This window comes from Arvicanthis niloticus, chromosome 3 (assembly GCF_011762505.2).
Source record: "Arvicanthis niloticus isolate mArvNil1 chromosome 3, mArvNil1.pat.X, whole genome shotgun sequence".
Taxonomy (NCBI): Eukaryota; Metazoa; Chordata; class Mammalia; order Rodentia; family Muridae; genus Arvicanthis; species Arvicanthis niloticus.
The window spans coordinates 46,966,633-46,979,933 of NC_047660.1; the positions used below are offsets into that span (position 1 = coordinate 46,966,633).

General features: G+C 41.2%; 1 pseudogene; it reads right to left on the reverse strand.

Annotated features, from left to right (window-relative positions):
• Positions 1-1,370: 1,370 nt before the first annotated feature.
• On the reverse strand, positions 1,371-2,813 carry LOC117705574 (PRAME family member 12 pseudogene; annotated as a pseudogene).
• Positions 2,814-13,301: the final 10,488 nt, after the last annotated feature.

Consider the following 13,301-nt stretch of genomic DNA (forward strand, 5'->3'; position numbering starts at 1 on the left):
GCTAAACAACCGGAAGGTCCATAAGCAAGGGGAGAATTATCTGGACTGTGGCCTAGCCAATGTGTGAACTGTTAGACATGACCAGCAAGAAGTCTGCACGGAAGTCAATCAGCACAGGGATGTGCCTGTTTGGTTAAGGACCTGGATCAAGCTTCAGGGTGAGGCGTCAGACACTGCTCTTACAGCACAAAGCCAATCCCTATTATTTTTGTGCATGTTGGTATCAAGGATGAAATAAGTGGGCAGCACACATCAGACCAGATTGGTGGGATGTTTTTGGAGGTGGGGGAAGGGGAAGCCATGCAATTAAAAAAGGTAGATTGTTACCACATTTTATTTTATTTGTTAGTGTGGGGCTGGGAATACACTGCACTTGATAAGTGGTTATTAGCCAGTATCTTTCTTTTTATGTTTTTTTTTTTTAATTTGAAAATAAGTAGGTCCATCAGAAGTTGCAAAGCAGCACAGAGACTCTTACTTCCTTCAGTGGCAGCTTCCGGCATAGGAACAGGGTGGTAACAGGTACCAGTGTGAAGGTGGTGGCAATGGGTACCAGTGTGAAGGCGGTGGTAACAGGTACCAGTGTGAAGACGGGCTGGCTTCATGCACATGTGCACATATCATTTTGTGCAAAGTCATCACATGTGTGGGTTTATGTAGCTGTTGCCATCACTGCCTCAAGGGTCCCTCACTTCAGACTCCTATCCCGCCTGCTCTGTTTCTGGCAACCTGTAACCTCTTTTTTTTTTTTTTTTTTTTTTTTTTTTGGCTCATATTCAGAACTGATTTATTGGAATCTATGACAAATTATACTTCGGATGGTTGTGGGAGAAGATCAAATCAGGCTGCAGGACCTCCCCAAGAAAGAGACACAGCTTAAAAGTCATAACACTCTAATACAAAGAGACTCCTGGGTAAAGTCAGACTTATATTTTATAAAAATGTGTCCATACACTGCAGAAGAGTATGTAAGAGGACAGCCAAAAGGTGGATACCATCCAGAGGCAGAATGACACAGAGTTCTCCTGTTCAAGTCCATTATGCTCTTTATAATGTCCTCTCTATCTCCTGTGCTTCCTCTAGGGTCCCTCATTCTATGAAAGTGCTGGGAGAAAAGCCATACAACTTTCATATATTGCTGCTCTCCAATGATGTGTTTTTCCTGTAGACATAAGACTGAAAGTAAGCTTATGGTTCTCCATGTCAACACAGTTATTTTAAATCTGAAGAATTTGATTGGAATTAAAATGAAATGAAATAATTATCTTTCCAAAGTCCATCCGGAAATGGTTGAATACACATGGCCAATGCCTCTAATCAATCACTTGACTCCTGCCTTCCATTTCTCAGAGCCCAGAAAAGACCTCACTTTATATATCCCCAACAAGAACATTGCCAGGCCTCCAAATTATAGATAAAGATTCTGACAATCTAGACATATTAATTACAAAGCAGACCTGTTTTGGCTGCCTTATATCCAGGACAGTGTCCATAAGCTCAGAATAAAGTTGTATAAATCTGTCTGGAAGAAGAAGACCCATGTTATAATAGATCTCATCAGGGGGAGGGTACTTCACCAGGGTCAGCTTTGTGAGGTTGGATGTATGCTGCAGCAGCTTCTTCAGGCTGCCCATGGACAAGACATTGTTCATAAAATTGACTTCAGTGAGCTGGGAACACTGGCTCAGTGCAGGCAGGAGGGCACTCATTTGCGAGTCCATGATCATACAGCCCTTCAATTTTAATGTCTGCAAAGTGGCTGTCAGTCTTTGTAGCAGACTTCCTGGAAATGCATCATTTAAATGTACGAAGGTGACACCACTCAGGTCCAGGTGTTTGAGCTTCCGGATGCTTGGACACTGGGACAGATAGTTCATATCTGATTGTGACAGCAAACAGTGAGTGATAGCAAGGGTCTCTAATGGACTCTCCAAGCACCTGAGCATTTGGTCTAGGCGACCATTCAGGAAGTAGATATCACTCAAATAGAGATGCTGGAGCTTATTCAGTTTGGAGAACTGGGAAAAGATCTCTGTAAAACAACAGGCTTCCATCTCTAGGTCCCCAGGTAAATGCACAGGTACATAGATTTCCTTGAAAGTGAGTTTCTGGAGGTTTTTCATCTGGCCCAGGCCAGGGGCTAGCAGTGCTAGGGTATGAAGGTCCCACCGTGTCCTATTTCCACTTCCTGGATTGAGTCTGTATCAAAAACCTCCAAAACATCTCGTGGGTCACAGGTAGGATAGTCCCGAAACTCTAACTTCTTACAGATGACCTGTATCACATCTTTCCTCTGCTTGGCCCACTGATAAAAATACTTTAGATAATTAGAGGGATGGTGGTACGTGAGGAAATGATTCATCAATACAGTCATGGGCAGTTTCTTGTCTAGAATGGGATGATTTCCCACAGCTTCGTTGGTGCCAACAACATCTGGAGAAGAGTCCATATGCTGTCTTCCAGCCCAACCCTTCCAGAAGTCGAGGTGGGCATCGCGTAAATCAAGCACTTTGTAGTTTGCACCTCCTGGGTCAATCCTTTTGTGCCATCAGCAAATCAAGGCCATCTAGCACAGCTTTGAAAGACTCCAGGTGGAGAGTCTTCTCCAGGGCTTTTAAAGGAAGGCAGGGGAAGGGCCATGCTGCCACCATCTGCCTCAGGATGTTAGGTTGTTTGCTGGTAAATGCATCCTTGAAGAGTGGTGGGAAGAAATGCAAGGGCAGGTCCTCCAGAGCAGAGATAGCCAAGGCTTCATCTTTCAGCAGGCTTCTTCTTGCCAGCTGCTGGAGTGCTGGTGGGGCCCTGAAGCTCATCATGACTTTTGGATATGCCGATGTTGCTTTGGACACTGCTCTCAAAAGCTTCAATCCCAGAGTGGTCAGGCTGGCAATCCAGACTCCAAGGCTCAGCGAGTGTAACCTCTTTTTCTTATCTCTCAACATGTCATTTTAAAAATGACAAATGAATAAACTCATAGTATGTAACGTCTTTTAAACAGCCTTTGATTTCATTCAAACAGGGTTTATTTGCAAACCATCCAAGTTGTTGGATGTATCAACAATTCATTTCTTTATCTAGCCTGTGTGGTAATTGATGCTAATGTGTCCTTGTTTGTTTAAGAAATTGCCTCATGAGGGATGTATAGGTTAGTTCCATATGGGGGAGTTTTGATTATTACAACAATGCTGCTTGAAACATTTGTGTGCACATGTCAATGTGTACATAAATTTTCAAAAAATTAGACTACTGAATTATAATTATGTGCTTTGTTTGTTTTAATATTGTTTTTATTCTTTGAGGATTTCATATGATATTTTTCACCCTATTCTTTGTTTAGGTTGTCAAATCCAGAATGACTGAATGATTTCACCTTTTCACCAGCTTTCCGTAAGTAGTCAGATTGCTTAGCATCCATATCAACATTTGGAATTAATATTTTTTTTTGTTTTAACTGTTCTGGTAGCTGCATGGTGATATTTAATTTGTCTTTCTCTAATGGCCAATAATGTAGAGCAAATTTTCAAATTCATGTTTTTGTCACTTGTGTATCACCTCGATGAAATGTATGCTTCATGGTTTTTTTTGTGCTATCTGTAAAAAATAATTTATTCTTTTACAATTTCATGCATATACATGATATATTCTAGTCACAATGATTACCTTACACATCCCTACCAATGCCCTGATCCATCATCTACCTCGATCAAGTAGACTTCGTTCTAGAACTTGCTGTACAGACATCTGCTTTAATGTCTTTTCATTTTGTTTGTTTTGTCTTCGTGACTCACTGATTTAACTAGGACTGCTCTTGTGGGCATGGGTGTGAAGCTCTCCCCTGGAGCAGAACTCCCCAGTGGCGTTATCTCTGAAGCCAATGATTTCTTCTCCTGAAGTCCTTGTCTGCCCTTAGTTCCCTCAGAAGGGTGGAGCCCCATGAGCTCATCCCGTCTAAGACTGTTTCCTCTTCAGCCTGTGTAGGCCCTCTGCAGGCAACTATGGATGCTGTGAGTTCATGAATGGATGACGTAAATGAAGGAATGGATGTAGGTGTTGTGAGTTCATGCCGAGGAGATAGCATTTCAGTGCTCTCCTCCTCCTTCATGGTCCTCATTTAGTTCTAACATTCTTTCCAACCTTTCTTGTGTGATGTTGGTATTCCATTGAATTCTAGGCACCTAACTGTCAATCATTCTCAGCACCTCAAACAGCCACCAGTCCCCGAATTAAGTACCATTTGCTGAAAAGAGAAGTTTGATACAGGCTGAGAACAGCACAGGTCAATAATAAGCATGAACATTTAAGAGAAAGTTTGACAACATGTCCTATAAAAGTAGTAGGTCACCTCTAGTACTTATGAATTCCCCAGTCATGAGGCTTTGACTGGCTCCACAGTATCAGACATAGCTCCCTCCATTGAAGTGGGCTTCATTTCCAATCATAAGTCAGTTAGTTTTTCACATCATAGCTATGCTGCTATTGTACCCATGAGGTCTTCTTGCCCAGTACATTGATATTGTAGCAGAGGGGAGACCATTGCTGTCTTTCTTCCCCAGACATCTGTACAGCAAGTTCCAGAGTGAAGCCTAATTTGATCATGGTGGATGATCTTTTTGGCGTATTCTTGGATTCAGTTTGCAATTATTTTATTGAGAGAAAATTAATCTATGCTCATAAGGGGAATTGGTCTGCAATTCTCTCTCTTTGTTGAATCTTTATGAGGTCTCATAAAAAAAATGGGCAAAGTTCCTTCTGTTTCTATTTTGTGGAATAACTTGAAAAGCATTGAGGTTAACCTTTCTTTAAAAGTATGGTAGAGCCGGGTGGTGGTGGTGACACACGCCTTTAATCCCAGCATTTGGGAGGCAGAGGCAGGTGGATTTCTGAGTTTGAGGCCAGCCTGGTCTACAGAGTGAGTTCCAGGACAGCCAGAACTACACAGAGAAACCCTGTCTCGAAAGACCAAAAAAAAAAAAAAAAAAGTACGGTAGAATACTGTCCTAAAACCAACTGCACTAGGCTTTTATTGGTTGGGAGACTTTTGATTACTGCTTCTACTTACTTCACTAGGTTTATAGGTCTTTTAAAATTGCCCGTCTGATCTTGACTTAACAGATAGGTAGGTGATATATATTGAGAAAAATTATTGATCTCTTTTAGATTTTTCTAATTTTGTGGAGTACAAGTTTAAAAGTATGTCTACATAATTCTCTGGATTTCCTTGGTTCCTGCTGTTATGTTCCTTTCTACATCTCTAATTTTCTTAATTTGGATTTTTTTCTCTCAGCCTTTTAGTTATTTAGCTAAGGGTTTGTCAATCTTATTTTTTTTTCCAAAGGACCAACCCTTTGCTTATTAATCCTTTGCATTGTTTTATTTGTTTCTATTTCAGCCTGGAGCGTGATTATTTCTTGCCATCTACTTATTTTGGATGTTATTTCTTTTCTTTTCATTCCCCTCCCCCAGGGTGTTTATGTGTGCTGTTAAGTTACTAGTATCAGATTGCTCTGTTTTGTTTTTTTATAGGTACTTATGCTGTGAACTTGCTTCTTGGAACTGCCTTCATGTGTCCTACAAATGTGGGTATATTGTACTTTCATTTTCACTTGATTCTAGAAAGGTTTTAATTTCTTTCTTCATTTCTGCCTTGTTTCATTTTTCCATTCAGTGAAGAGTTGTTCAGTTTCCGTGAGTTTATAAGCTTTCTGTTGTTAATACCCATCTTTAATCCATGCTGGTCAGATAGGATACAGAATGTTATTTCAATTCTCTGGCATCTGTTGAGACTTGCTGTGTGTCAGAGTATGTGGCCAATTTTGGAGAAAGTTCTGTGAGGTGCTGAGAAGAAGGTGTGTTCTTTTGTGTTTGGTGAAGTGTTACATCCATTTGGTTTATGATGTTAACTTCAGCACGTCTCTGTTTAGTTGTGGTCTGGATGCCCTGTATATTGGCGAGACTGAGTATTGAAGTCATCCATATCAGTGTGTGTGTGTGTGTGGGGTGTGATTTAAGCTGTAGTAATGTTTCTTTTATAAACTTGGGTGCCCTTGTGTTTGGTGCATAGATGCAAAACATTGCAATACTCTTTTAGTGGATTTTCCTTAGATGAATATGTAATGTCCTACCCTATCTCTTATGTTTAGTTTCAGTTTGAAGTCTATTTTTTTCAGATATTAAGATGGCTATGCCAGCTTGCTTGAAATATCATGTTTCATCCTTTTTAGCACAAGGTGATGCCTATTCTTGATGTTAAGCTGTGTTTCTTGGATGCAACAGAAGGTTGGATCCTGTTTTTTAATCTTTTGTAATTTTTCATATCTTTTTATTGGGAAACTGCTACAGTTGTTGAATCTCTCTGTGAGAGGTGCTGTTTCTATCTAATCCCCTTCGTTGTTGTTAGGATGTGATTCTCTTTTTTCTCCTCCCTCCTTTGATTTTCTGGTCAGATATTATCTATTTGTTCAGTTTTCTTGGGTGTGGTTAGCTTCTTTAGGTTACAGTTTTCTTTCTAGCAGCCTCTGTGGGGCTGGATTTATAAATACATACTGCTTACATTTGCTTTTATTATGCAGTGCTTTTCTTTATCCAGTATTGTGATTGAGGTTTTCTCATGGTAGTCTGGGCTGGCATTGTGTTCTCTTGAGTGTGTAGAACACTTTTCCAGATCCTTCTGGCTTTTAGAGTCTCCGTTGAAAAGTCAAGAGTTAGTCTGAAAGATCTGTCTTTATATGTTGCTTGGTCTTTTTCCCTTGCAGACTTTATTATTCTTCCATTGTTCTGTACATTTAGCATTTTGGTTATTATATGTTGTGGGGAATTTCTTTTCTGTTCCAGTCTACTTGGTGTTCTGTATGCTACTTGTACCTTGATAAATACCACCCTCTTTAGGTTAGAGAATTTTTCTTCTATGATTTTGTTAAAATATTTTTTGTGCCTCTGACCTGGGTTTCTTCCCTTTCACCCATTCCTATTATTGTTTATTTGCCCTTCTTACCATGTTTTCAGATTTCCTAGATGTTTCTCACCTTAATGTTTTTCATATTTAACATTTTCTTTGACCAAGGTATCCATTTCTCTCTCTCATCTCTTGTATTCTGTCAGTGAGGTTTGCCTCTGAGTTGCCTGTTTGAGTTCTGTCTTAGGGTTTGCATTGCTGTGAAGAAACACCATGACCAAGGCAACTCTTATAAGAATAACATTTAATTGAGGCTGGCTTACAGGTTCAGAGGTTCAGTCCATTGTCATCAAGGTGGCAGCATGGCAGCATCCAGACAGGCATGGTGCAGGAGGAGCTGAGAGTCCTACATCTTCATCTGAAGGCCTCTAGAAGAAGACTGGCTCCCAAGTGGTTAGGAGGAGGGTCTCATTGCCCACCCCCACAGTGATACACTTCCTCCCACAAGGCCATACCGACCCCTACAATTCCACAGCTTCCAATAATACCGCTCCTCAAATCACCACAAGTTCCTAAAGTTTTCATTTCCAGTTTCCCCTCAGTTTGGGTTTTCTTTACTGATTCTATTTCCTCTTGCAAAGTCTTGAACTGTTTTCTTCATTTCATTTCACTGTCTGTGTTTTCATAGATTTCTTTAATCAATTTATTCATTTCCTCCCTAAAGTCCTCTAACATATTCATAAAGGCTATTTTGAAGTCTTTATCTTGCTCTTCTGCCATATTGCATTTCTCAGGTCCTACTGTAGTGGCGTCATTTGGCTCTAGTGGAGATGTAGTGTCCTGTGTCTTATTGACTGGACTCGTATGCAGATGGCCTGCTGTAGAGCTGGGGATCAGAAGAGGATGGGTTTGGGATGAGAGGAGGAAAAACTATTCTATTTTGTTTTAATTAATTGTTTTTCTTTTCTTTTTTCTTTTTTTTTTTTTAGGAAAGGTCTCTAGCTTTCCTGGAGCTCACTATGTAGATAAGGTTGGCTTTGAACTCACTGAGATCTACCTGTTTCTACTTCCAGAGAGAGTCTAGAACAAGACCAGGTGCTCACACCAATGTTACTCATTGCGCTTTCATCTTGGCCCATGTAATCTATCAAATTTTAAATTAAAAGGGTCCTATATGAGGGGAAAAGTTTTCTATTCAACTATGGTAATGTATTTGAAGTTGAAGTTAGTCAAATCTTAGAGAGTTTCGGCTTTAGACAGTACAGTCTGTTGTCAACAGGCATCTCTTAAAAAAAAAATACACAGGGTTTTCTTTGCTGCCAAAGAAGCATGGGTGAACAAACATGAAAAGAGAATTCAATGACCGTTCTCCAGTTTCCATGTGAGTATGAAATTTCTTCCAGGTGAGTCTGTTGTGTTCTTTCACTGAGTAGGTAGAGCCATAGCTGCTAACATCAGCCAAGGTTAATTTTATCTCTTATGATGTTTGCATATGTAAAAGCAGAGCTAAACTGAAGTATTTCATATTGGATTCTCATCTTCCCTACGATATCACTGTATCAGAACTCGGAAGAATGAAGATGAAAATATAACACCCATGAAGACAGCAGCCAGAATTTTATTATGTTTGAAAGAAGTAGCTTTTGTTTTTAAGGCAAACAAGCTCTTTCTCTGGTCGGATAAGTTTTCGGCTCTTCTGTCACAAGCGAATGACTAAAGCAGCAGAATTTTATTAGTGTACAAAGCTGTTCCTGATGAGAAGAGAATGATGAGCCTGTGATTACTGTGTCAGGTCGTTTTCTTTCCTTTTTTTTCTTCTGGGTTTGTGGCATGTATTAAAAGACACAAAGGCAGACAATTACTCAGACCTAATTCAGAAACCCACAAGCAAAATCCAAGATCCTAACCAAAAGATCATAAACTAGGACAAGCAGAACATTGCCTTCCATGATCACAAACTATACATTTTAAAAGCGAGATACCTCCTGTAATCAGTTACACCTACAGCTGAAGATTAGTGGAGAAGATTTATGACTCATATGAGAGGAAATGGCACCAGAGCCAGGACTGTCTTCAGCTTGGTGATGGGAATAAAGTGGCTGAGAAAGACTCAGAATGCTGTTTGGAGTAGGAGGAGTAAACTGGGGGCAGGTATACCTTCGTTCTTTCCTGTGTGTATATTCTCAACCTTTCTTCCAAAGGTTATTATGTAGGAATGCTGCTTCTCAAACTAGTGTTATGAACTTCTTTACAAACCATCTATACAGGCACAAATTATCCAAACATAACACAAGGGAAATAAATTGCTATTTGATCATGGTTCAAGAAACTTCAAAAAGTAGTTAAGAGTAGGGATAGTTACTGTCCAATGAAAGCAAAGACTCGATGGTGTGTAGATGGCCTTGATGTCATCTTGAGGTCTTGTTCTTGATGTCATGTGATTCCTGTCCTCCCAATACCAGAGACAATCTAGTGATCCAATTATGTGATGATAACTTTTATAGACAAAAAAAGATAAGGTACAGGGGACTAAGGAAATTACCCAATATTATTAAAATGGCTGGAACAGAATGTAAGTACACATCTTCAAGACCCTAATCCCCACACTATGGAGGAAGCTTAAGAGGATGAGAGACATCAGGAGAAGATAGAAGGATAGATGCCAAGTCCTTCCAGATTTCACAGCAATGTACATAGTAACTTGCCCTGCATGTGACCACTGCCACCAAGATTCAATGATTTCCCCATTGTAGTAATTTACTAGAAATGCTTAAAGGAAGACATACTACAACCATTGAAGGAAATTTCTCTTTGAGGAGATACAAGGGGGATTTGATTAAAGGACACAAAATAAACGGTGGAGGAATCACCAGGCTGAGATCCAATTCTAGATCAACCATTTCAATCTGACCCAAAGGGGAAATGCTGGCAGGGCTAACAAGGAAGTCTAAAGTGCCCTCAGGTCCCAGGGGGAGTTGTACAGCTAGGCTGGCACTTTTCAGAGGATACAGAGATGATCATGCAGACATCTAGCAGTATATGAGGCATGTGCTGCAGGCCTGTCTTCATGGGTCTCATAATTTGGCAAAATGGCTTTTTGGATCAGTGAAGCTGTAACTTTGGGAGATATCTTGGAGATGAGAAGGAAAACGTGGCCTCCCCAAGGCCACATACTTTATAAAAGATCCCCTGGTCCCTTTGTGCTGTGTTTAGAAGATACCGCCAACACTCAACAGGAAACCATAGCAGACTCTGCCCTTAGTCTATGTCTAACGGGACAGTAATTCATTCTCTATAGTTTTAAGTTATGCGATAATACTGAGGTTCTGAGGGATGGGTGAGCCTAGAGCTATGGCACATGGCCAACCAGACTTCCCACCAGAGCCCAGGACAGCATTCCGTACATATTCTAGGTTTCCAAGGGAAGAAAGACTTCTCACCTCTTCTTCAGGAGTCTCCCCCACAGAACAGTGTTCTTTAGAATAGGTTGATAGCCATCATCCTTCTAGTCACTGAGGCAAAGTCAGTGTCCAAACAAACCATCATCTTGGTTTCTGCTTGAAGCTAGTCAGTCATGTGAATAGTGTCCCAGAATGGCCCCTCTGGGTTCTGGGATGACTTAAGCCTGCTGCTTACTCTTCATGGAGGGTCTTGACAGAGTCCCTTTCTTCCTTGGACCTTTCTAATTTCCACTTATCTCATAGGAATAATTGGTCCTCTCTCCACGGGATCAAACCTGCTTGCCCCATATGACTCCTAGCTCCAGGAGCTCATCTCAGTGTAGCATCAATGTACATGAAACTTCTTGTTTTGCTTTTCCTTGTCCCCCTCATAAGTACCTCATAAAGGGAAGTCAGCCAGCAAAGATCACAGCTGTAAATGGGGCCAATCCTGGGCCTTCTAAGATGTTTGAAAGACGAGCAGATGGTGGAATCCTGAAGGAACACAGAAGCAAAGAGCAACCATTAGGACAGGAATAGTGAAGAACATGGTCGATGTCAGGGAGCTTGATTAGAATTCCAGTTCTGTCCCGTGGCAGTTAAATGACATTAGACTCTTCTAAACCTTAATTATCCCACGTGCAGAATAACAACCACAGCAATGATAACAACCTAGAAAGTAATTACTTTGATATTATTACAGATACGTCAGGACTGAAGTAGAGCAAATGGGATAGTGTAATTATTTAAACTAGAACTTGGCACATTCTAAAGGCTGAGCTAATATTAACAATACTCTCACCCCTTTGGTGCCTGCCTAATTCTTTCTCTGCTGGGGTACATTTTGAAGAAAAGAACTATTACTACATTTGGAAAAAAATCCTTATTTGAGAATTATAAAATGGAATTTCTTTCAAAAGCAACCACCAATATCTCTGAATCATGTAGAGTCATTTATAAAGACGAATAAGTATTTATCATGCTGCCATTGGCATGGCTCCCAGCGTCAGAGGGTCTCATTACCAGGAATGCTTATGAATGAATGGCTTCTCCCGAGCCATCTTTTACCAGGCATAAAACTCACCACTAGGTGGCAGCTGAGAGAGGGGTCCCCGGAAGTGAAGGCAAACACACCCTTTTGGCAGCTGCACCGGAGGCTTTGCTGTTAGTACCCAAACATCTGACTCACCCAGTGAGCGTCAGCCTAGAAAATGGCAGGCACTGATTTCAATGGCCAGTGAAATATAACATCCCTGGGGCCAGAGCAGTAAGACAGATTTGGAAGCCTGAGAGCAATTTCCACGGAAATAAGAGAATTAGGCTGCTGACAAATGAAGACACACAAGCTTATAAACTACTTAAGTCTTTATGATAAATCACGTCCCTAGATAAAGAAGAATCATAGTCACGATTCTCCCTTGCACAGAAGCCTATGATGACCATTACGGATTTCCCAGTTAGTATGGGGGTGGGTGTGTAGGCAGGGACGACAAACCTAGTGCTGGAATTTCTAGGGAGAACTAAGCAAATAGCACTCATCACACTTTCTTTGTTTATAATACCGACTGAGGAAAGTGACTCTCAGTGCAATCTGACTATTGGCGATATACAGAGGAAAGAGGGGGAAGCATTGCAGGAGAGCTGGCCCACGATAGTAACGTTTACTAAGCACTGACTGCGGAGCTCTATCTGCCTTTACACACTGTCTCTTTCACCCTCCCAACCCCACTGCCAGGCAGCAGTGATTCATATCCTCATTTGACATCTAGGGAATTGGAGGCTTTGGGAGATTAACTTGTCTAAAGATGGAGTTCGATTCTATATCCAAGATTCAAATCTCTGCAGTCTGACTCCAGAGCCATGGTAAAGGAAGAAATCCAGGAAGGTCAGCAAGATTTGTGCACATTTTTGAGCCTTCTTTTCTTCATCTCCTCCTACGCCTTTTGATGTTTTAATTAGGCTGCAGTGGAGCACCATTATGGGCTGGCCTGAAGGCTACCGGTGCTGAGGTTGCACTGAAGATGGGGACATTAGAGGATAAATAACAGCTCCCTTTTATTATTTTGAGGGTGCCTCCTAGGGTCAATGTGGTTTCTTGCACTCCAAGGATTTGTGTGTATTCCCTTGGCTGCTAGTCACCATGACACATTTTCCCTTTCAACTCAGCCTAGACTTTGGCTTCTGTGCCAAACATACTGGCTACCATCAGAGTTCTACATGGTCTCTTCAGACCCAGAGGATGCTGTAAGAATCATCACCAAGTACTTCTCTTCTGATGCTTCACCTGTTTGTTGACTTGACATTCCCCAAAGATCCAAGCTGCTCCCTCCCCACCCCCCCAACTCTTTTTTTTTTTTTTTGTCCCTGGCTCCTTAGTCCTTCCCAGTGCCAGGTACAAAACGGTGCTTATGAGATCTTTATTGAATGAAAAGATTCTTAGATACCTTTTCATTCTGTTTGCTTTCAGGGAAGATGGAGGGAAACTCCAAGCCATGTAATTTGTATTTAAAGCAGGAGGAAGCTCTTGAAGTACTGGCTTCAGGTCACATCCTTGGGGGCTGACCCATGAGCAGCTAACTCTAGGATAGGATAAAAGTCTGGGATACACTTATCATTGTTGAAGTTGTTAAAAGAACAGTGTGGAATATTACCCTCTCATCTTGCTTAGGAGCCTGTATCTGCCCACCCAGAAGTCCCCGTGTATACAAACGTGACATGAAGAGAGGACCCCCCCCCCCACAGGTATCATTGCAGTACTTCCTCCAGTGCTAAGCAAGAGCTGAAATTCTCCCTAAGAGGGTGACAGCCCACACAGGTTTGCATTGGCCACAATAAGCTTCCAGGCCATTTATTTTCCTGTAGCATCATGGCTCAAGCTCACCCTAGCTCTTCTAAACCTTCACAAACATGGATGCACACATTTCCAAACGCACACAGATGCAATGTTATTGTGTCAACACCATGCTTGG